We start from the raw sequence: 21,507 nt of genomic DNA, 5'->3' as shown, positions 1-21,507 counted from the left end.
TTCTAGGATCAAAGTTGTAAAATCTCCCACGTACTCTCGGATCCCTCCAGTTTTTTTAAGCCGTCCTCAACTGGCCCTTCGCATCGTCTAGTGCGTTCTTGGGGTAGAATTGCTTCCTTAGCTCTCTTTTGAAATCTTCAAAAGAGTCCATCACGCAGAGTTGTCTTCCAATCTCGCCATGCCTTCGGCGCCACCATAACATGGCAGTATCGGATAAGTACATCGCCGAGGTTCGAATTTTTACTGCCTCATCAGTGATGTTGGTAGCTTCGAAATACTGAGATAGGCCCCATATGAAGTTATCTACTTCTTTGGCATTCCGGGCCCCACCCAATGACTTCGACTTGGGTATTTTGATTTTGTGAACCGAGGGGGTGAAAACTCCACCTTCGGACGCGGCTGTTCTACACATGGCCCAATCGGCTTGGATTTCTTCAAGCTTGGCCATGGTGGCTGTATTCGCCTCCTCCTGCTGGTTGAGCATCTCACGATGCTCTATGTCTCTCTATCTTTCATTCATCTCCATGACATCGAGCCGGGCTTGTATTGAATTCATTTCCGCGAGCAGCAAATCCCTCATGGTTCCGACTTCATCACTCAGACCTTCGGCCTGCATTTGAAGTGCATCCAAAATGAAGCCGTGTATAGCAGCATCTTCTGCTTCTAGGTCCTTGCATTTTTCTTCAAGGCCTCCAATTTGGGAATCCATGGCATGGACAAGGTAAACATTAGTGTCGAGACGTTTTTCTAGTTCGGTTATCATTTCTCTTGGATCGGCTTTCCTTTTAGACACTTGCTTCGTGGCTTCCGCCATTGGTTGGTCCGTCATTTAGTTCTACTCTTTCTCCTTTGAATCAGATCCGATACCACCTGATACGCTCCGAACCCATCGAGGTTAGGGAGTGAGGCACTTCACCAGTCCATCGGCAAAGTCAGCCTAAGAGAGTGGGTATGGATAACCACTCCGAAAGAGTGTAAGCAACTAAATGAAAGGAACAAGGCAACAAGGTACAAAGAATCCATGCTTTGTATTGATAAAAATATGGTGTACAAGTATAGAGAAATGTAATGGCAGCCCTTAAACAAGTGAGGGTCTTGCCCTTTATATAGGAAACTAGAGAACACCCTAGGCCGACAAGTGGCAAGCTCCCCACCATCCATTTCCCTTAAAAATATCTACCTAAAGCATATGGACAAGCCCATAAACTAAATGGCCGGCTCATTTAGGGAGTAAACCCACTATGCTAAGTTACTTAAGAAGGAGGAGTACATCCATGCTAAGTAATCCCCAAACTGCCCAAGCCACATGGACCCTTCATGGGCCGCGTCACTGGTCGTGACATTTACTTGGCCCATTCGTCCGTACGAGTCCGTGCGTAGGATGTGCGCCCACTGGTCGAGGGTCATTGGTCGGGACCTAACATAAGGAACTCATGAAAGAGGTGCATGAGGGCTTCTGCAGGGATCACGCTGGGGGGCAGAGTTTGGCAAAAAAGATTCTAAGGCAAGGCTACTTCTGGCCAACGATTAATGAGGATTCGATGGAGTTTGTACGAAGATGCGATAAATGTCAAAGGTTCTCCAAGATTCCATGAGCAGCTCCAAACGAATTGAAACAGATGCAAAGTCCGTGGCCTTTTGCAGTATGGGGGATAGATTTGATCGGATCCCTACCTACAGGGAAAGGCGGTGTAAAATACGCAGTCGTGGCAGTCGATTACTTCACCAAATGGGCCGAAGCTGAACCGCTCGCTACCATCACGACCAAGAAAGTTCTCGACTTTGTTATCAAGAACATCGTCTGTCGATATGGTTTGCCCCGGAAGATAGTTTCAGACAATGGGACCCAGTTTAACAGCGACTTATTCATCGATTTCTGCGAAAGACATGGAGTCATTAAAAGCTTTTCTTCAGTCGCACACCCCCAGGCGAATGGGCAGGTCGAAGTCGTAAATAAGACTCTTAAAGACACCCTGAAGAAAAGACTTGAGGAAGCCAAAGGAGCGTGGCCAGAGCAGTTGCCTGAAGTCCTCTGGTCGTATAGAACGTCCCACCGAACAGTGACAGGGCATACCCCGTTTTCCTTAGCCTATGGATATGAAGCTATGTTACCTGTCGAGTTAGATCCCCCCTCACATCGACGTTTGACTTACGACCAGGACCAGAACAGCCAGATAATGATGGAGTCCCTAGACTCAATCGATGAGATACGAGAGAAATCTCAACTCCGAGTTGCTGCATACCAACAAAAAGTCGCCCGGTACTTTAACTCCAAAGTTAAAGAAAGAAAATTCAACGTCGGAGACTTGGTGCTATGACGAGTTTTCTTAAATACCCGCGACCCTACTGCTGGAGTTCTCGGACCTAATTGGGAAGGACCTTACCAGATTGAAGAAGTCCTTCATCCAGGCACCTAAAAACTTGCACGCTTAAATGGAGATCTCGTTCCACGTTATTGGAATGGAGAACACCTGCGCAAGTATTATCAGTAAACAGTCCTTTATAAAGGACTGGCTTGTATTAATTTTTTCTTTTTACAAGTTTAGCAAAGAGGGTTAGCCACACTGTATGGCTAATCGCTCGTATATGTAAGATTCTATTTCAGAATCACTCGTAAAGACATGTTCAGTCCATTTTTAATACGAGATTATAATGGACTGTATGCAGCCAGTCATTCTTGCCAACCTTTGTGAATTTACATTTAAAAGTATTTGTTCATTACGTGTGTTGTTTTGCTGTATTACATATATCATTTTTGCACACGAGCAGGAATGTTCGAACAGGTCATGGTCAAGGCAAGTGACCAAGGACCTAAAGCTCCTCGATCACTTGGGGGGCATATAAGGCACATCGATAGCAAAGCATACCTTGAGGTATGTAAACACATGAACAAAATGAGTGAAAGCATGCTAGGGTACTTAGAGTATTTTTCAAAATTTATATTTTGTTAAATCATGCCAAAGTACTATGCTAAGTTTGGTCATACGGACAAGTGTTATAATAAATAAAAATATTATAGCATCATGCAATCTTTTACACCGCAAGCATCATTGCTTGGATGTAATTGTTCAAGTAAAAGAAAAAATATTTACTGCCCGTGCAGCAAAGTTTAAAACAAAAATATTGTCTTTACATCACGACCCATGGGTCGTGTGATCAAAAGGAAAGAAAAATAAATAAATGAAAAAGTTCAAGAGGCATTTGGGGCCGGAGGGTCCTCACAGGCATCCTGGATAACATCATCCTAAGCAGCAACTTCTTCTTCTACGACAGCCAGGCTTGGGGAATCAGGGATCCTCGCTCTTGCCTCCTCTTCGGCCAGTTGGGCAGCACAGCGCGCCAGCTCGGTAGTCCTAACGTCTTCAGAAAGATAGCTGAAGTCAGCACCCTGATTGTGTTTCCAGAAGTTGTAGAAACATCGGAGCGTCGTTCTAGCTGCTTTACTTTGCCTTCGAGAGTAGCAATGGCCTCGTCCTTGGACTTGTGCATCTCTTCCAACCTTTTGATTTTGCGAAGATGGGTGACGCTGGAATCTCGATACTGCTGCCTCGACTTTATTGCAGCTTCCTTTGCAGCTTCAACTTCTGACAGCTTAGTCACCGCAGCGTCCCTCTCTCGAGCCATTGCCTCCAACTCCTTGGCGTGCCTAGCCTCTGCAGCCGAAAGCTCTTCGGCTGCCTTCACCTGATACCTCTCAATGGCCTTTGCCCGAGCCTGGTCGATAGAGGCTTGGGCGCGGTGCGAGCAGTGGTAGCAGACAGCAAGGCCTGTTAACAAAGGAAAAAGTTACCTATTGCGAAGAATAAAGAACTAAGGCTTGAGAGACAAGGGAGTACTTACGATGGAAATCTCATTCAGGGTCCTGTTCAGGATCAGGTCAACCGACATATTTTATGCTTCGACCATTGCATCCTTGACACGGTCGTTTTTAGCGATGTGTACAAGGCGATCCTTGGCTGATCGCAGAGTGCGGCTCAAGATTTTGGCCCCGAGAGATTCTTCCTGAGTAAGCTGCTCTCTGGTGGGCGCAGCAGGAGGTTTTGGCATAGCAGTAGGAGTCTGTTTCTCCGTAGGAGTCGGAGGATGGGTGGAAGTTTTCCCAGTGGGTACGTCCCTTGGAGGATCTTCGGTTCGACTCTTTTTGGTGGGCCCCTGGCTGGTCTCGCCGGTGTGCCTCCTTGATGACTTTCGTCGGAGTTGGGGAACTTCCTCTTCCTCCTCGGCCTGGTACATGTCAAAGATGTTGGGAGTGGCCATGTCTGCATACAAGTAAACACAAGCAGGTGATAAGACAAGAGGCAAATGAAAATTCCTTATACAATAGAAAAGAGGTAACAAAGTGAATACCCGAGCTACAACTACTGGTCGCTATACTATTGACTCTATTAGTCATACACTCACTATCTGGCATGAAGAATTCTGACCCTAATTTAGGAGTATATGTAAAGTTGCCTTCCCCGTCAAAAAAGTGACAGGGAATTGGCAAACTGTTCAAAAGTAAAATGGTGTTACCGTTCTCATCAGAAGACTCCCCCAAGTCCACAACTGGCTCTTTGGCCTTTTGTTTCCCCTTGCCATGGGGAGCAGAAGGCCTTTCTGCGGAAGGATTGCCCGTGGGCTCCCTGATAGTAACCCCCGTTGGCCTCCTCTGAGGAGGGGACGCAGGAGGTTGCTGCTCGGGAACCCCCTCCGCAGTGGCATCGTCTACCACGGACCCTCTTGTTTCATGGTGAGGAGCCAGGAGGCCAAACCGCCTCAGGTTTTCATCAGTAACCAGGATCTTGACACTTTTTGCTGCGTCGGTCATCCTGGCCAAAGTATTGGACCTCAACACCATGTCTGGTGTTGGGGTCGGACGTAACCATGGGCCTGAAAGACAGATTTAAGTATTGAGAAAAATGAAAGAGAACAACTTGATTAAAAGTATCGACCAGTAAAATACAAGCACTTACCCTCGAGCGAAGGCCAAGTTATTGCTGGTTATGTTCGGTGTAAGGAAGTACTCCTTACTGTACTGTCCCATGTTCGAGATGTGCGTGGTGTCACTCAGGAACGTCTGGTTGGTCTCCTGGTGACAGAAGTGGAAGAAACCCGTTCCGTGTTGTTGCGGGTTAGATTTAAGGTCAAAAAGATAGTTGACCTCATGAGGCGAAAGTTCTGGCCATTTCTTAAGTTTATACAGGATATAGAGTGCGGCCAACATTCTATATCCATTTGGAGTTATTTGGAAGGGGGAGACACCGAAATAATTGGCCACCCCCTCATAAAAAGGATGAAGAGGGAGGTAAGCTCCCGCCTCAATGTGATACCGAGACCAGGCGCTGTTTACACCTCCGGGGAGGTTAGCCCTCTGGTCTGCGGCAGGACGTATAATGGAAACCCCTGTGAGAGGGTATTTCCTGAAGTAGTTAGCAACCATCCGCATGGTCACTGAACTGGTCGGAGCAGTGTACCACTCGACATCAGGAAGATTCTGATGCCGAGGGCGGGCCCTAGTTTGGATATTAGGGTCAGGAATAGGATTTTCTCGACCACTGGTCGAGGGAGCCCTAGCTTGCGGATCAGGCTGGGCAGGATGGTTTGGACTGTTTTCAGGTTCAGGTCTTTTCTTGCCTACTGATTTTGAACGGGCCATTTGAGGAGAAGGACGGGGTCTGGTAGAGGACCGTGAGAAGGGAATCTCGTGAACCCGGTCGGCTAGTTGCTCTTCACCCTCGAGTAGCTGGGCAAGAAGGTCTTCGTCAATAGGCCGCTCACCCCCCCCACAAATCTGGCATCAATGTCTGCAAACAGAAGAATGAGGAAGTGAGGATAGAGAATTTTTAAAAGCTTTTTAGAATAATTCTGGACGAGTATAAAAAGCCAAGCTTTTATACAACAGCATTCTAACAAAAAGTTAAAGTGTTCCATACGAACAGTTTGAAAGACGGATTAAAGGGTGAAAGCAAAAAGTTTCTCAGGAAAGCTTTTTCAACTCCCCTTAGGGCGGGAAAAACCTATTTTCCAACTAGTCTAAAGATCAAATTTTTACTTCGATCTTACGTCCTAAACACATGATCCTGACTAATCAAACTAACTCATAACCCTTTTTGCCTACAAAACGTTCTACTCACAAGCATCTCAAACCAGAAACAGATAATCTCAAACGGTCTACATACAGAAACATGCGCCACGAAAATCTGAAGCATGGGAATTCGAAAACTTACCAAGAAAATGATCGTGGAGATGGAAGAAAGGTCTTCGGAGATCAAGGAACTCTCAGTCTGAATCTTGGAAGTGCAGGAGAACGGTCTCCGGAGAAGTTTAAAACTCTGGTTTTTAGGGTTTCTTGCAAAGACAATGGCGTGCGTAAAAAGAAAAGGAAGACTTCGAAGGTCTTATATAAGTTTGTCTCTGGCATTAAAAAGTGTAATCATTAGTTTCCCTTTTTCAAAGTATGGGGAAGCGGGATGGCCGTCGAAATCATTTCTAGGGAACTGAAAGGACGTGATTAGACAGAAGTGGGTTACTTTTTCCAAGAACACACGAAGGGTTCTGACACGTAAGACGGGGTTACTGAAGAGTCGTTCATCCAAAAGTTTATTTTACTGCTCGTGATAAATAAACTTGGGGGGCAAATGTTATCCAAAAAATTAGCATTGATGACGTGGCAAGTGATCCCTGGACACGTGGCTGACACCTGGAAACATTCTGTTAGAGTATCGACCAGAAGACACATTAGAAGCAGTGCGACCCAGTCTTACCTGCGACCAGTCTGGTCGATAGTTCCGCATACAAAGCAACATTTATGGGAAGATCTTTGTGAATCCTGAATTTATCTCGCACAATCTCCTGGATATCCGATTATTCAGGAGAGAATATCTGTAACAATCTTTTGTAATCCCCCTTGAGCCTATAAATAGCAAAAGATAGCTCAAGGAAGGGACTTTTTGGCTTTTGAATTATTTGAGACTATAGTAGTTCTCCTAGTGATATTGTATTGTTCTTCAGAGGTTAGTGAAACTCATTGAACCCTTGTTCTTTGATCACCCCTTTGATTCTATATCAATAATAGTCTAAGTGGACGTAGGTTATTACCAAACCTTGGGGCCGAACCACTATAAAAATATCGTGTTGTTATTCATTTTTGTCATTACGTTCTTCTCATCATATTCATTCATATCAAGCATATTCTGACTCCGTGTCAGTTGGCCAAATCTTGGGTCAACAACATGCAATTCATTTAGGAGAAATTTGAGTTTTTATGCTTAATGAGGGGTTCTAAGTCAAAAAAATGCTAGGCATTTAAATCATCACAAAAAAATGCCAATACTTTTGACAATGCCCAAAATACCCGTCCCATAATTTTTCTCATCCACTTCCTCTTCTCTCTTCCCTCTCTCTCCCTTAACCCATTCCTCTCAACTATCTCTCTAGAAAAAAAATCAATGGGTAAGGTAAAATATAAGTAAACTCAATGCAATAAAAAGTATTCCTCACTTATGACACTAAAATACTGCATTTCGAACATATCTGAGCATGATTTTTGGGTTTTTTTAGATCTGAAACTTTGAAATCTGTAGAAAATCGATGTGATTCGATGGTGGTTCGACGGTAGCTTACATATTGGCTCTGCCACCATCGTTATCAGGAGTTCATGATGTGTTCCACATCTCAATGTTTCAGAAGTACATCTCAGATACGACCCATGTATTGGGATATGAGGATCTAGAGCTACTTACAGATTTGTCGTATGAGGAGCGACCATTTCAGATCCTAGACAGAAAGGACAGGGTTCTAAGGAACAAGACGATTTCTCTAGTCAAAGCCTTATGGAGGAATAGCAAGGTTGAGAAAGCGACCTGGGAGCTAGAGTCAGCTATGAGGGATCAATATCCCGAGTTATTCAGGTAAATTTTGAGAACGAAATTTTCAGTAGGAGGGGATAGTTGTAACATCCCAAAAATGCTAATAAGGTTTAGTTCCTTGATTAGCGTGCCGGGAAGGCATAATTGGATATATGTGTGCTTAATTGATTAAATGTGTGACTACGTGGCATACATGGTTTATATGATAATATGAATATATATATGCATGTTTATGTGTATTAAATATGCATGTGGCCCTGTCCTTGTTTATAAGGGCATATTTGAAATTTAGGCCCGTTGCAGGCATAAATGTGATTATATGTGTTAAATGATTGAGACCACCTTATTATGTGGATATATTTCCAGTTTTCAGCTCGAGGTGATCCCAGTGAGCAGATTAGCGGAATAGTCACAACGGGGTCTAATACACGGCTCGGGGGTGAGCCTAAGGGTATTTTAGGAAATTTAATGTATATTTGAGATTTATCGAGTAACGGGTAAGTATTTAGTAATTAGTTGGGCATGTCAGGATTAATTGAGGATTTGTAGGACGACTCGAGGAATTAGCAGGAAACGGGGCAAATGACTATTTTACCCTTAAGGGCAATAAAAAGGTAGGGTTATTATTAGAGGCATTATGGTCTTTAGGCTAAAAGATATAGCTGAATTAACTTCAGGAATCAGTTAGAATATATCTGAAGTCTCAGCTCTCTCTCTCTCACTCTCACGTTCTCACACTCTCTCTCAATGGCTTAGGGGTTTGAAGGAAAAGCTTGGAATTGAGGCTGGAAGTAGTGGATTCAGCTGGGAATTTAAGCTAGGATTGGTTGAGGTGCTTCTCAAGGTCAAAGTCATCATCTAGGTTAAGGTTTAAGCTTTGATTGTTGGGTGGAATTTTGCTGTTAGTATAGATGTTTTTTTTTAAGCTTTTAAGTTTTAAAGGGATCTTGATGAATTATGGGTTCTTACACTACAACATTTTTTACCAAATATTACGGCAAAATATTACATAACTTTAGAAGTGCTATTAATACATGCCAAAAAAAAAATACACGGACACATTATCGGCGCCAAATGAAAAGTAACAGGCGCCAAATGAAATTTTACTTCACAAATAAAAAAGCAAAATAAAAAATGAAGGGTTTTCTCTATTTTCTCTATTCTCTCGTTCTCTCGTCTGAATCCCTAATCTCTAATCTCTCTCAATCTCTTCCCTCTCTCCCTATTCTCTCGTTCTCTTGTTCTCTATTCTCTGAATCCCTAATCTCTCTCAATCTCTTCCCTCTCTCCCTTAGGCTGAGACCCTTCATCTTTGAGCTTCCAACCCATTCCCCTTCATCTTGTTCTGTCCGAATAGTTGAGCCCAAACGTCATTCATCGCTGATTTTAATGGTAAGGTGACGGCGACGAGGTGTATGCCGTCGGGTCGAGGTAGATATGGCATCTCAGAATTGGATTTCGGGACGAGAAGGTTTGTTTATGGAGGCGGAGATTCGAATTGGAGGGGTTGTAGGATTACGGTGAGTTCTTCGAATAGGGATGCCAATGGCAGAGGAAGAAGTCAGAGCTCGAGTTCGAGTAACGAGTCTAGCTCGTTTCTTTCTCAGAGCCAAACTTATGCTCTGTTGAAGCACCAAATGGAAGTGGCAGCAAAATCTAAGGTCAGGGTTAAGGGTATTCTCCACTCTTTCTATTAGGATTTTATCGGATGCCAATCAGAGAGTTATGTATTTATATGTTTTGGAAGTTATAGGACTATGAAGAGGCTGGGAGGATTCGCGACTTGTTGAAGTTATTCGAAGAAGAGGAGCCGGTTTTGTGACTGAGAGAGTTATGTATCGGAGCACAGAGAAAAGGCTCCCAATGTTGTTTACAAAGGCAAGGTTGACGATGAATTTTATATTGCTGTGAAGCATTTCAATAGGTCGGCTTGGCCCGATGCTGGCCAATTTATGTTTCGTGCTCTATTTACTCTGACTCTTATGGAGAAAGAATGTGCGTGTTTTGATGATATTGTTTGGCTGGTTTTGTTGATCCATTGTGCTTGTTTTGGGTTTTCAGGAGGAAGCCAAGACGGTGGGACAGCTGCGCAGTGAGCGCTTGGCAAATTTGATTGGGTGTTGCTGTGAAGGCGATTAGAGACTCCTTGTTGCCGAGTTCAGGCCTAATGAGACTCTCTCTAAGCATCTTTTTCATTGTAAGGTGTCTCCTCCTTTTGTCTGTTTTTCTTTTTTCTCTCCCTCTTTGAGTTGATCTTGCATTCAAATTTGATGGTTACAAGGTATTTGTCGATGGGAAAACATATCAAATTTAACAATATATGAATGAAGATCATCGATTGGTTTTATAATTGGAGAGAGTTTCTTTATTTCTGGTGCACTTTTTGCTCTAATCAAATTATGCCCGCCCCCTTAGGAATTATCTCAATATAATACATACTTTAGGATCTATAAAAGGGAAATGAATTGAGTCTTTTTTTCTTCTTTATTTAAAGGATTCATTTATGCACCATAGGCATATAATTGATTTTAAAGGTTATCTATTTTGAATTGTAGGGGATACCCAGCCTATGAAATGGGCAATGAGAGTCTGGGTGGCTTTGTATCTGGCACAGGCCTTAGAATATTGAAGCAGCAAAGGGTGAGCACTATATCATGATCTTAATGCTTATAGAGTCTTGTTTGATTAGGTACTCTTCCTTTTCACGCTTTCTCTGTTTCCGAATTATTTTGTGGCTAGGGTGTCTCTGGTAAGCTATTCCTATTTTCTAAAACCCTGAACTTGACAGGATGGTAATCCAAGACTCTCCTGCTTTGGTCTTATGAAGAATAGTAGAGATGGCAAGAGCTATAGTACCAACCTGGCTTTCACCCCTCGGGAATACTTGAGGACAGGTACTAATCATGGTCACAGAGAGTGCAATCTTCATTCTTATAATATAACTTATGTTTACTTTTGCGAATTTCTAAGTAGCTCATAATTGATTTTGTATAATTTGGACAACCAGAACGATGCCTTTCCCACCGCATATATAATTTTTTTACAGAATCTTTCAACATATTGCACAAATTTATTCAAATGGAGCAATAATTAGTTATTCATTTTCCCCTGCCAGGAAGAGTGACATCAGAAAGTGTGGTTTACAGCTTTGGAACCCTGCTACTTGATTTCCTAAGTGGAAAACACATTCCACCCAGCCATGTAAGCTTTCTTTTCTTTACAAAGCTATATTTAAGGGGGATGGTTACACATTGACTTTCAGGTGAAACTTTTGACCAACGATAGTAGTTCATAATGTTTAAGTTCGCTTATAGTTGCTGCTATTATGTCTTTTACAAAGAATGTGGTGAGACAAATTTCTGAAGAAAAAAAAATGTTTCCTACTTGGATTCTGATTATGATGCGAATTATGGTCATATTATCAAAATAATTTTAAGCTAATGAGATATATCTAATTTCTTAATTTCCTTTCCCAACAGGCACTTGACTTAATACATGGTAAAAATATTTCTATGCTGATGGATTCATGCTTAGTCACCTGCCCCCTTCGAAAAAGCTTATTCTTTTAGGATTCAAATTATTAGTTTCTACTTCATTATTTCGTTGGGTTTGAAATAGAATAGTAGTTTTTCGATCCAAATTAGTAGTTTTATACAGAGTTATTGTTTTTCTTAATGTAATTTACGTTTTTCTTATTGTTGGTTGTGTCTGTATCTTTTCCCTTTTTCCTTAAGAATGGAGATTTTGAGCTAATAGTGACATCTAAAAGTTTAAAACCGATTATGGGATTAGGGGAAATCAAGAAGTTTAAAAGATATACAAACTTAAGCTTGTTGTAAATCATTAAAGCAGAAAGGCAGAAAGAGACCATGGCTTCTCCTTCTCCTTCTCACCTCACAGCTATCCCACAACACCTCTCAAAACCCTCCCTTTCCCAATGTAAGTAAATCTCTCTCTTTCTCTCTGTATATATAATATATATATACGTATATATATATGACACTACTAGTACCCTTAAGATGAACTAGTATGAGAAATAACTTAAACCCTTAATTTCATTGCTAAATTTGGTAGTAAACTCGAAGCTAGTCAAGCTCCGTGTGAAGTCGAGTTTGGAAAATGAGAGCAGTGGCACTGAGAATTCTGGTCACTCATCATCAAAACCTCTGAAGGTAAGGGCTTCATGCATTTTGGTATCTAGCTAATTATCTCTGTTTATTATCTTTTACTTGCAAATCACTTATGTTTTCTTAAGAACATGGTCTTAGTAGCTAGCATTGGGACATGTAATTGATTAGAAGACTTGCATAATTGTTTCTTTGTGTTTACAGAGAACACTTTGAGGAAAATGGTTTGGAAAAAGATCCAACAAGGAGCTCTCACGATATTTCTCTGACTGGCCTTATCATCAACAAGGTATATTATTATATTGTGATCTCATTTTCATTCTATCCATATTTACACTTACCTTGTGTTGTATGCACAAGCAGTATGTTGCATGCTTCTTTATTCCCCAGATTGTGTGCAAGAGCATTTGTTTTTGTCTTGCTACTACCCACTGAGAAATTATTATATATGATGTGTGTTTCAATTGCTTATAAACATCAATGTTCAACTGAATTGATGTTCAATTATGCCTTTGTTACACTTTTTTTTCTCTATATATCTTTACTGAGTTTAGCTTTCTCTTTTCTATATATATTACTATAATAAATATATGCTCCTAGCTCAACCACTTAAAACAAAAGTAGTAACTTGAGAGAATAGAAAATAGAGATCTCATTTTGTAGTGTCACATATATAGGTGGTGATGGTATAATTTCATTTATTAGATAGAAGGTTCTCACTCACATCCATTCAACAAACACCTTTAAGCTAGTCCTAATGACTTTAGTGCAGACCATTGCGTATTCAAAATCTCAGTGCTCTTATATGATGTATTATTAACTGGTTCTTGCAGGCATTGTTAAAGAAAGGTGCAAAGTATTCAAAATCTCAGTGCTCTTGCTGATCACTTTTCATGCCAGCTACTTCTGAAGTTACCCAGCAAACTGTCGAGTACATCAGAAAGACAGGAACTCAACTTCAAGTGAGAGGAAAATTTGGCTCAAAATGCTCTAGGATTATGAGACTTTAGACACATTAAAGGTAGTGTTTATGGCTGCATGATTTACACCAAATACATGGTTGTGTGTTAATATGCTATGTAGAAAGGTCTTCTAATGCTTTTTAGCTATTACTTCATTTGAGACTGGTTTGACAAATGGTTTGTAGAAATTTGCTAAAGCTGATTTACTTCTGTCTATCACCATTCTACTCTAGTGATTGCTTGATTTCCCCAATTGAGTATATTAGGCCAATTCTATTGGTACTGGATTCTCTTTTTAATTTAGCATTAAATGCATATACAGTACAAAAACTTTTTCATGTATGAGGTTCAAGTGGTGGAGTTATTGTTTCTCTTTGATGTTTTTGATGTTTCCCTTCAACTTAGTGGCATTTTATCCTTTTGAGCTCTTGTATCTTTCATTTCATATGAGCATGCTTTTTTGGTAAAAAAAAACTGTGAACGTTTAGACATATACCTGTCCCTCTCATATTAGTGATGTTCATGGGGTCTTGAGGTATGTGCATCACTTGAAATAGATTTTTATCAATTCCAATTCTTAAGTATTTATATTGAAAAATTCAATCTGACTTGGCTTTTAGGTTTTAGTGCTTTTTCTTGAATGAGTTTTCAATTTTGATTTTTACTAATATTATGTGCTTAAGATGTGCACATTTGGATATATAAATATGGAGATTTCTTTATTAATAATAGGACAAATCCATAATTCATGTGTTTTGATATGAAGTTGAAATTCTGCTCTTGTATCCAACTCTAGTTTCTGTTGGTGGTTATAGTTAATTAGTGTTGGAAGATTAGGATAAAATATGTTTGCACATTTTTTGTATATTAGTGCACATTTTTTACAGTATATTTTGGACTTTATTGCAGGCTCTCCCATCGATTGGCAAGGAAATAGTTGAAGTTCTGGATATACTGCCGAGGTGGTTTGATTTACAACACATGTTTGTTGAAGGTATAGTTTATTTATTTTTTTTCAAGATTTTATATATCTTTGATTTTTTGCTCTCTTTAGGTGCATTTCCTTAATATTTAGTTTTGTTTTTGACATGGATAACAGGTGCTGGAATTAAGTATTTGTTAGAATATAATGATCTCTTAATTATTTTTGGTATTTTTAATGTTAGATGATAAATTTTAAAGTTCGTAATTAAAAGATGTAAAAAACTTATGATGAAGAGTGCCTAAGTAAAGTAATGCTCTCTTATGATTCCATATATGGTGAAATCAAAGTGTTAGACAGATCTTTCATATGTTAAATTAGTCATGGTTTGTTTTATTATTTGGTTTTGAATAACAAATATGTATTTTATCCGTGTTTTTCTTTTGTTTGAATAAGGTGTCAACCTATTTATATACTCTTGCTATTTACAATTTTCTTTTCTGTTCTATACAGAAGCTGAAAGCTATTGTAGGAATTATCATTGATAAATTAATAATGCCATTTTAATCTAAATTAGAGTTTATTTATTTTATATAATTCCTGCTCTAGTTTTTTATACTATTCTTCTTGATTTCTCATGTCTTGATCTGGTTCTGACATAGCAGTCCTTCAAGAAAATAAAAAAGTGAAACTCGAGTAATAAGGTGAGATTTTATTGCTGAAATTTATAGCAGTACTTGTTTTAAAAATCTTATGGTTTGGTATATTTGTGGACTTGCTGGTTTATGAATTCGCTTATCTAGATTTGTTGAAGGTATGGTTCTCCTGTGTTTTCTAAATATACTTGGCAACAACGAGTTGATGCGTGCACACTTCAGGTGTCCTCTTGCTTTTTATCAAAGATTTTCTCTTTGTTCAGTTTCTAGGAAGAAGTATAGTAATGTTTATTTTGCCAGCTTTACAATGGCATGTTGATTTAGCACTAAAGCTTGTGTGTTTGTTTTCTATTTTTTTTTTATGTATTGTTTCAACTAGTAAATTGTTGAAACAATAAATTGCTGCTAGTGTAGATATTTCAACTTAGTAGCTTACATAAGTACCCATGATTTCTCTCACCACTTGTTCTTTTTCTGCAACTCATAAGAACGAGATTCATTGGCAATGACTACTAAGAAACTAAGTTGTGATAGTTAAACTTATTGAGAGGTAACACCTTTGTTCCCATAAGTTTTCTTTCATTTGTAAATCTGGTGTTCTTGATTTTCTTAGTTGTTCGAAGCTTTTTTTTTCTGGTTTTGTTGCTTGTTAATTAGGAATATATATTTTGATTTGTTTTTTGAAATTGATTTGATAATCTGATATGGGAAATTTTGGGGAATTTTAGTTGGCACTTCAGATTTGATTGGCTTACAATATTCTTGTACAGTTAAAGAGTATACAAAATTTGAACTAAAGGGCTTAACTTTCTCTTGGTACTTTAGCTTTAATATGCAAAATTTGAAACCATAGACTTCAATTTGAGTCCAATATGGGCTCCTTTCTGACCACAGGGATCTCAGCCAGCATATTTTTGGTTCATTTTATAGTAGTTAGAATCTACCTCACACAAAAATATGTTGAATAACTTGCAGCATAGCTAGAGAGCTTGATTTGGAGGAATGGACTTCCAGGCCTGAAACTGCTAATGTGCTGCATGAGCCAGTATGTCTCTTTTCATCTCATCTCATCTCATCTTGCAAGTCATTTATAATTTAAGTAGTTTCTTTTTCTCTAGAGTTAATTATGAGCAATTCATAAACATTGTTTGGTAAATGAAAATTGTATTGTTCTGCTTTACTAACTCTGTTAGATCATTCCTTTTATTCTGTTAACTTTCAATTTTATACATATTTGTAAAATTTGGGCTCCTTAATCTAGTGAAACCCAAAAGCTTGACAAGATTGTAATGTTGAAGTTTCAATATCAGCAGAACATCATTAGTGAAATCTTCTGAACCTTGCTCAGAACATATTGAGAGCCTCTTCACTGTCACTTCCTTTCCATCTCTTAGTGCCCCCTGCAAATAACCATTTTGTTTTTGTGTAATCCTATATATGTTGACTTCTTTTTCAGATTGAAAAATAATAATAAAGAAATACTTTATTAATTACCTTGTAAACAGGGCCAAACCACCCTCTCCTAACTTGTTTGAATCAGAAGAGTTGTTAGTAGAAATTTTTATGGAAGCCAAATCAATGTATGGAAACTCCTGATCTGTTGAATCATCTCCATTGATGTTCTTATGAGAAATTTTCCAGAGATTTTCATTATTCCTTGAATAAGGAATCAAGCTGTCGATTAAGTAGAGAACAAAAATAAAAAATAAAAAAGACAAGCAAGTAACTCTTAGATAAGCTTGAACAAAATCTTTAATACTCTTTTTGTGTCTTCTGTTAAGTGCATAATAGCAAGCATATGAACCAAGAACTACTATCACAAGACATGATATAACAACAGCTACCAATGCAAACTAAATCAGTATAATAGCTTTTTGATGCAAGGATAGTAGTTTTAGTTTCTTGTTCCCAGATGTTGTTTCTTAATATTTGAGTTGTTTAAAATATGGTTTGAGTTGCTCCTTTTTGGGCAAGTGTTTTTTCTCTTTAGTGAAGATAAAAAATATTATGAAATGCTTGGTCCTGGTCCTTGGAGCTTGTTTTTTCACCCTGTGCTTTAACTTTGCAGCCTTTGCAGCTTTTGAGGGTTGTGTTCTGTCATGTTAATATGTATTACACATTCTTACAAAAAAGAAAAAACAAAAGGAAAAATTCTCAAACTTTTTATTCCATTAGACCATTCTTTTTTATTTCTTTATTTATTAGCCCAGTTTTCCAAGGTTCCTTCTTTCCTAGTTGGTCCTGGTCTGGTGGTACAAAAAGTGTCTGATTATACAACTTGTTGTAAAGTGTCTGATTAATTGGGTGCTAAAAGATAGGTTAATTAAGATATGTGTCATGATGTATCATTGGTTATTGGTTTAACTTTTTTTTTTTGAATTTATTTTAAGTGGGAATGTTTCTCTGCATTGTCCCAAGATCTTCTATTCATGTTTAGTTTTGGTATTTGGGAATTTCAGCTATGCTAATGAAATATAAACACGGATAGAGATATGGAGTTTTGCTTTGCATAAGTCATTCATTAGTCTTGTAAATCAAAATGCATTCCATGCCAATCAGATTCGTTTTGTTTATGAATGTCCTAAAATTGTGCCTAAAATATAGCTGCTTATTTGAATATTTGTGGAAAGGGATAATGCTGTTTATTTGATACAATGAAAGACCACATTCTGAATCTCTTTGTAAGATCTTAACAAGTTTTTCTTAAGCTATTTTTGCAGCTAATGTTACTGATTGAGGTTCACTAATTGATTATCATATCTAGTATCAAGAAAGACTACATGCTAACATTTTCTTGTGCAATAGTGACAACTTTTATTTATACATTTTTCTTTTTTGGGAGTTTCCAACTTTCATGTTTCAGCTATATTAGGGTTGATATTTAGTTAAATATAATACTAATATGTTTCAGTCACTACACATTGTATGTATGTATGTACGTGTGTATATGGTTTTTCTTTGTTTTCTTTTGATTAATTTTTAGTCATTTTATTCAGCTCTCATTTTGCTAATTTTTTGTGGAAAAGTTTGTAATTAATATGCAACTTATATGAGCATAGAAGAGGTCTCTTTGACTCACTGGATTAGAGAGTGATAGATGCCAAGCTTTTGAACTATTACCATACTGTTTATTTGACTAAATTTTGCAGTGTTTTAAAAAATTTCAGAGCAACATCATGAGGAGGTTTGCCTTGGAAACCTGAGGAGATTTCAATTTAGAGAGCTTCAGATGGCAACAAACAACTTCAGCAGCAAGTACTTGGTTGGATGATAAATTGAAGGATGGAGCAAGTTTCATGCATGGTTTACTTTTGTGTATTTTGTAATGTTTCTGTTTTTCATTTTTAAAGTAAAAAATGTTCAAGATTATATTACTTTATTATGTTATGCTTTCAAATTTAAGTTAGAACTAAGATCCCATGAATTAGACATATTCATGGTTTGAATTAGTTATCGATTAATGTAATACTTTTGGTTTATCAATCTATTGAGAATTACATTTTATGATTAATTTTGATTTTTTTTTATCAAAATACAATAATGAAAATCTTTTAATTAAAAAAAAACCTTATAAGTATATTTATCAAAATAAAATTTAAAATATATTATCTACACTAAAGTAACAAAATTTTATTACTAGACTTTTAATATGTTATGATTTAAAAACATATTATAAGCATAAAAAATCGTTATGGTTTATATAATATAACAAACTAAAAATGTTATCAAAATAATCAAATGTAACAGTTGAAAAGTGTTATGAAAAAAGTACAAGATTAAACTTCAAATTTATAATCAAAAACTCTATCTAAATGTTATTATTTGAATATTATAGCACCTAAAAATGTGTTATTGAATAGTTTAAGATAACACCGAACATAACATTCAAAAAATGTTATAGAAAAGACTGGACTTTTAATAACATGAGCTACGTTAGCATTTTCAGAAGTGCTATCAATAGTCCTAGATAGCACTTTTTAAGTGTTATGAATATTGTTTTTTCTTGTAGTGTTAGGAGGATTTTGGTTAGAATTTTAGGAGGTTGTGTTACTCTAAGTAAACTTTTGAGGTATAGTGGTTTAATTTCTGGTTCTGGTGCATGTTGGGTAAGATTTTGATAAATTAGGTTGGGAGAAAACAGAGGAAAAGCCCCAGAATTTCTAGGTTCACGGGGGCACGCGTGGCCTGCGTGACCCTAGAAGCCTTGGGGGGGGGGGGGGGGGGTTGCTGTTTCACAGGCGTGCCGCGACCCTAAAGGGAAAGTCGCGACTCGCCTACCCTTGGGACTTAGGGCTGGCGCCTCTGACTTGGGGGCGCGCTGCGACCCTTAGGGCCAGGTCGTGGCCCGCCTAGGCAGCCTTAGCCAAATTGGGTTTTTGGGCTCAGGAACCTAAACCTAAGTGTACGGGAAGGGTTCTACCACCCGATTTGGTAGAATTTGAGGGGCCAAAGGTTGGTACGTTATTTGTAAATCATTTAATTGGATTAAATTTTTATAGTTATCCATTGTCGCTTGTGAGTAGGGTTACCGTTAAGGCTCAGGATTGAGGATCGTGCTCGGGACTGCTCCACATCCTCCGCTCAGGACTCGAGGTGAGAAAACTACACCCGAGTTGTGAATGGGGCTGAGATCCCCTGTAAATGAACATATGTGAAATTATAAATGTTATTGTGATTTGAAATATCTGGATAGGTAGGTTGGCTCGTGCTGCTTTCGATTGCGTGTTTCACAAATTGTATATTTGCTATGTTTGATGTGAAAGTCCGGCCTATGGGAGTCGGGGTTGATGTTAAGCGTGTTGAACGCAACTCGACCTAAGTGAGCCGGGATCAACTAAATAACTAGAGGGCTCGGCCTAAGGGCGCCGGCACCTAACTAATTGTATTAAGATTGAATTATATGTTTGGATTAAACAGTTTACTATTGCCTACCTTATTGCTTGTACTCTGCTATTGATTGAACTAGTTGATCTAAGTTTACTATGCACACTATGCTGCTATCTATGCTTGTTGAATTTAGTTTTCTTGTTGAGCCTTGACTTACGTGTGCTACGTGGTGCAGGTAAAGGCGAGGCAAAGCTGGACCAGTCATGAGTTGGAGAGCTTTGGGGGCGGTGTGTACATCGACAGCTGCTCGACCACCGCGGCCGAGGGATTTACAGGAACTAGAGCCAAAATTGTATTTTTCCATTTAGGTTGGCTGCAGTTGTATTTACTTTTGAGGGTTGTAACCACCTTGTAAACATTATATTTAGGATCCTGTGTATCAAACTCTTATTTTAATGAACCATTTTAAGATCAAAATCTTTTAACTCTAACTTGTCAGTTGACTTTAGAGACACGATTATGATCAAACGACTTGATCAGCAAGTCTTGCACTATTTTAAATACACAGTGTAATGATTTTGGTTACTCAGGGCGTTACAATCCCCGTCCCTACCCTATTCCCCGTTTAGACATAGCTAATTGGTGTGTAAAACGACCACCAACAATAACTATTAATTTATTATTATTTTTTATTTATTTTAAATGAAGAAGAAATGAGACAAAACTTGATTAGCATTCACAATAATATTAAAATTAAGTGTAAATAACATAATATTAAGAAGTGGGCAAAATACAACATTTTTATACTTTTGTTTTGACATTGCAATTGTTGGACGTTGTAGATTAGAGATAATCTAAGATTATCATAAGAGTGTTGTTATAAGATATTTTAAGATGTCTAATATCACAGGAGGAGTCGTTTTATATATTATTGGATTTAAAATTAGATCTTATTAAAATTTAAAATATTAAAACAATTAAATTTAAGTACTAATAAATTGTTACCTCATGTTGTTGACACCATATAATGCCTCGTAACAATACTTTGATCATAATTCTTTCTAATATTAAAATATTGTATTTTGAAAAGTATAATCAAATTAGATAATATTGGATAATCAATTTCATGTGTTTTTGTTATCAAATTTGAGAGGATATTTGAAATAATAATAATAATAATTTAACTATTTAATTAATCCACCAATTTTGGATAAAAATTTGAAATAATTTTATCATATCTGATATGTACTTTCATATACAAAGTAGAAAAAAAACTTTATATACAACTTATTTTTTTGACAATTTATTGTTGATAATTAATTAATTTATATAAATATATATATATAATAGGTATATTATTCTCTTAAAAAAATAATATAGAATCCAATTCTATTTTCTAAACACCAGCTAAATAAAATATATAAAATTGTATAAGGAAAATATATAAAATATAGTAAGGATAACTTTTTTTTATATATATATATATTGGCAGTGGGAATAAAATTATGAATACCTCCGAGAAAACACTATTAATGGCAACTCCAACTATAAACGTCAAAATGATGTTGAACCAACATTAAAATGAGGTAATTTTAACAATATATATATATTTTCAATCCAATTATAATACTAAAAATTATACCAAATAATGTATTCAACATTATTATATTATCCACAAAGTACACATTATATTATTATATTATTTTATCTTATAAATTAAATATAAATATAAGACACAAAAAAAAAAAAATGTTACCGTGGTGAACAGTGTCACACCAATAATGCCGTGACACTGTTTATATTCACCATTTTGCAGTGACATTTACAGTCTTATTGAAATGATATATGATACAAGATCAACACTAAAGCGATATTTTGCAGTCCAATTAGAATTGGCCTAAGTATGCACAGTATGCAAAGTGACTATCTATAACCATATATGGGAATGTAACAAACTGAACAACATGCCACGTAGTCCAAATGACATTAAGCAATTATCTATATATGTAGTGGGGATTTTAAAAGGGAAATTTTAATATGTATGCTTGATAAGAGTTATAATTACAAAAAAATACTAGGCATATTAAAATTTACAAAATAATGTTTATTTTTTGCACATTACCCAAAATGTCCTTTTCACTTCTTCCTCATTCTCATTTCTCTCTT

The sequence above is a fragment of the Humulus lupulus genome, chromosome 3, assembly GCF_963169125.1.
Source record: "Humulus lupulus chromosome 3, drHumLupu1.1, whole genome shotgun sequence".
Classification (NCBI taxonomy): Eukaryota; Viridiplantae; Streptophyta; class Magnoliopsida; order Rosales; family Cannabaceae; genus Humulus; species Humulus lupulus.
This window is presented reverse-complemented; position numbering follows the sequence as displayed.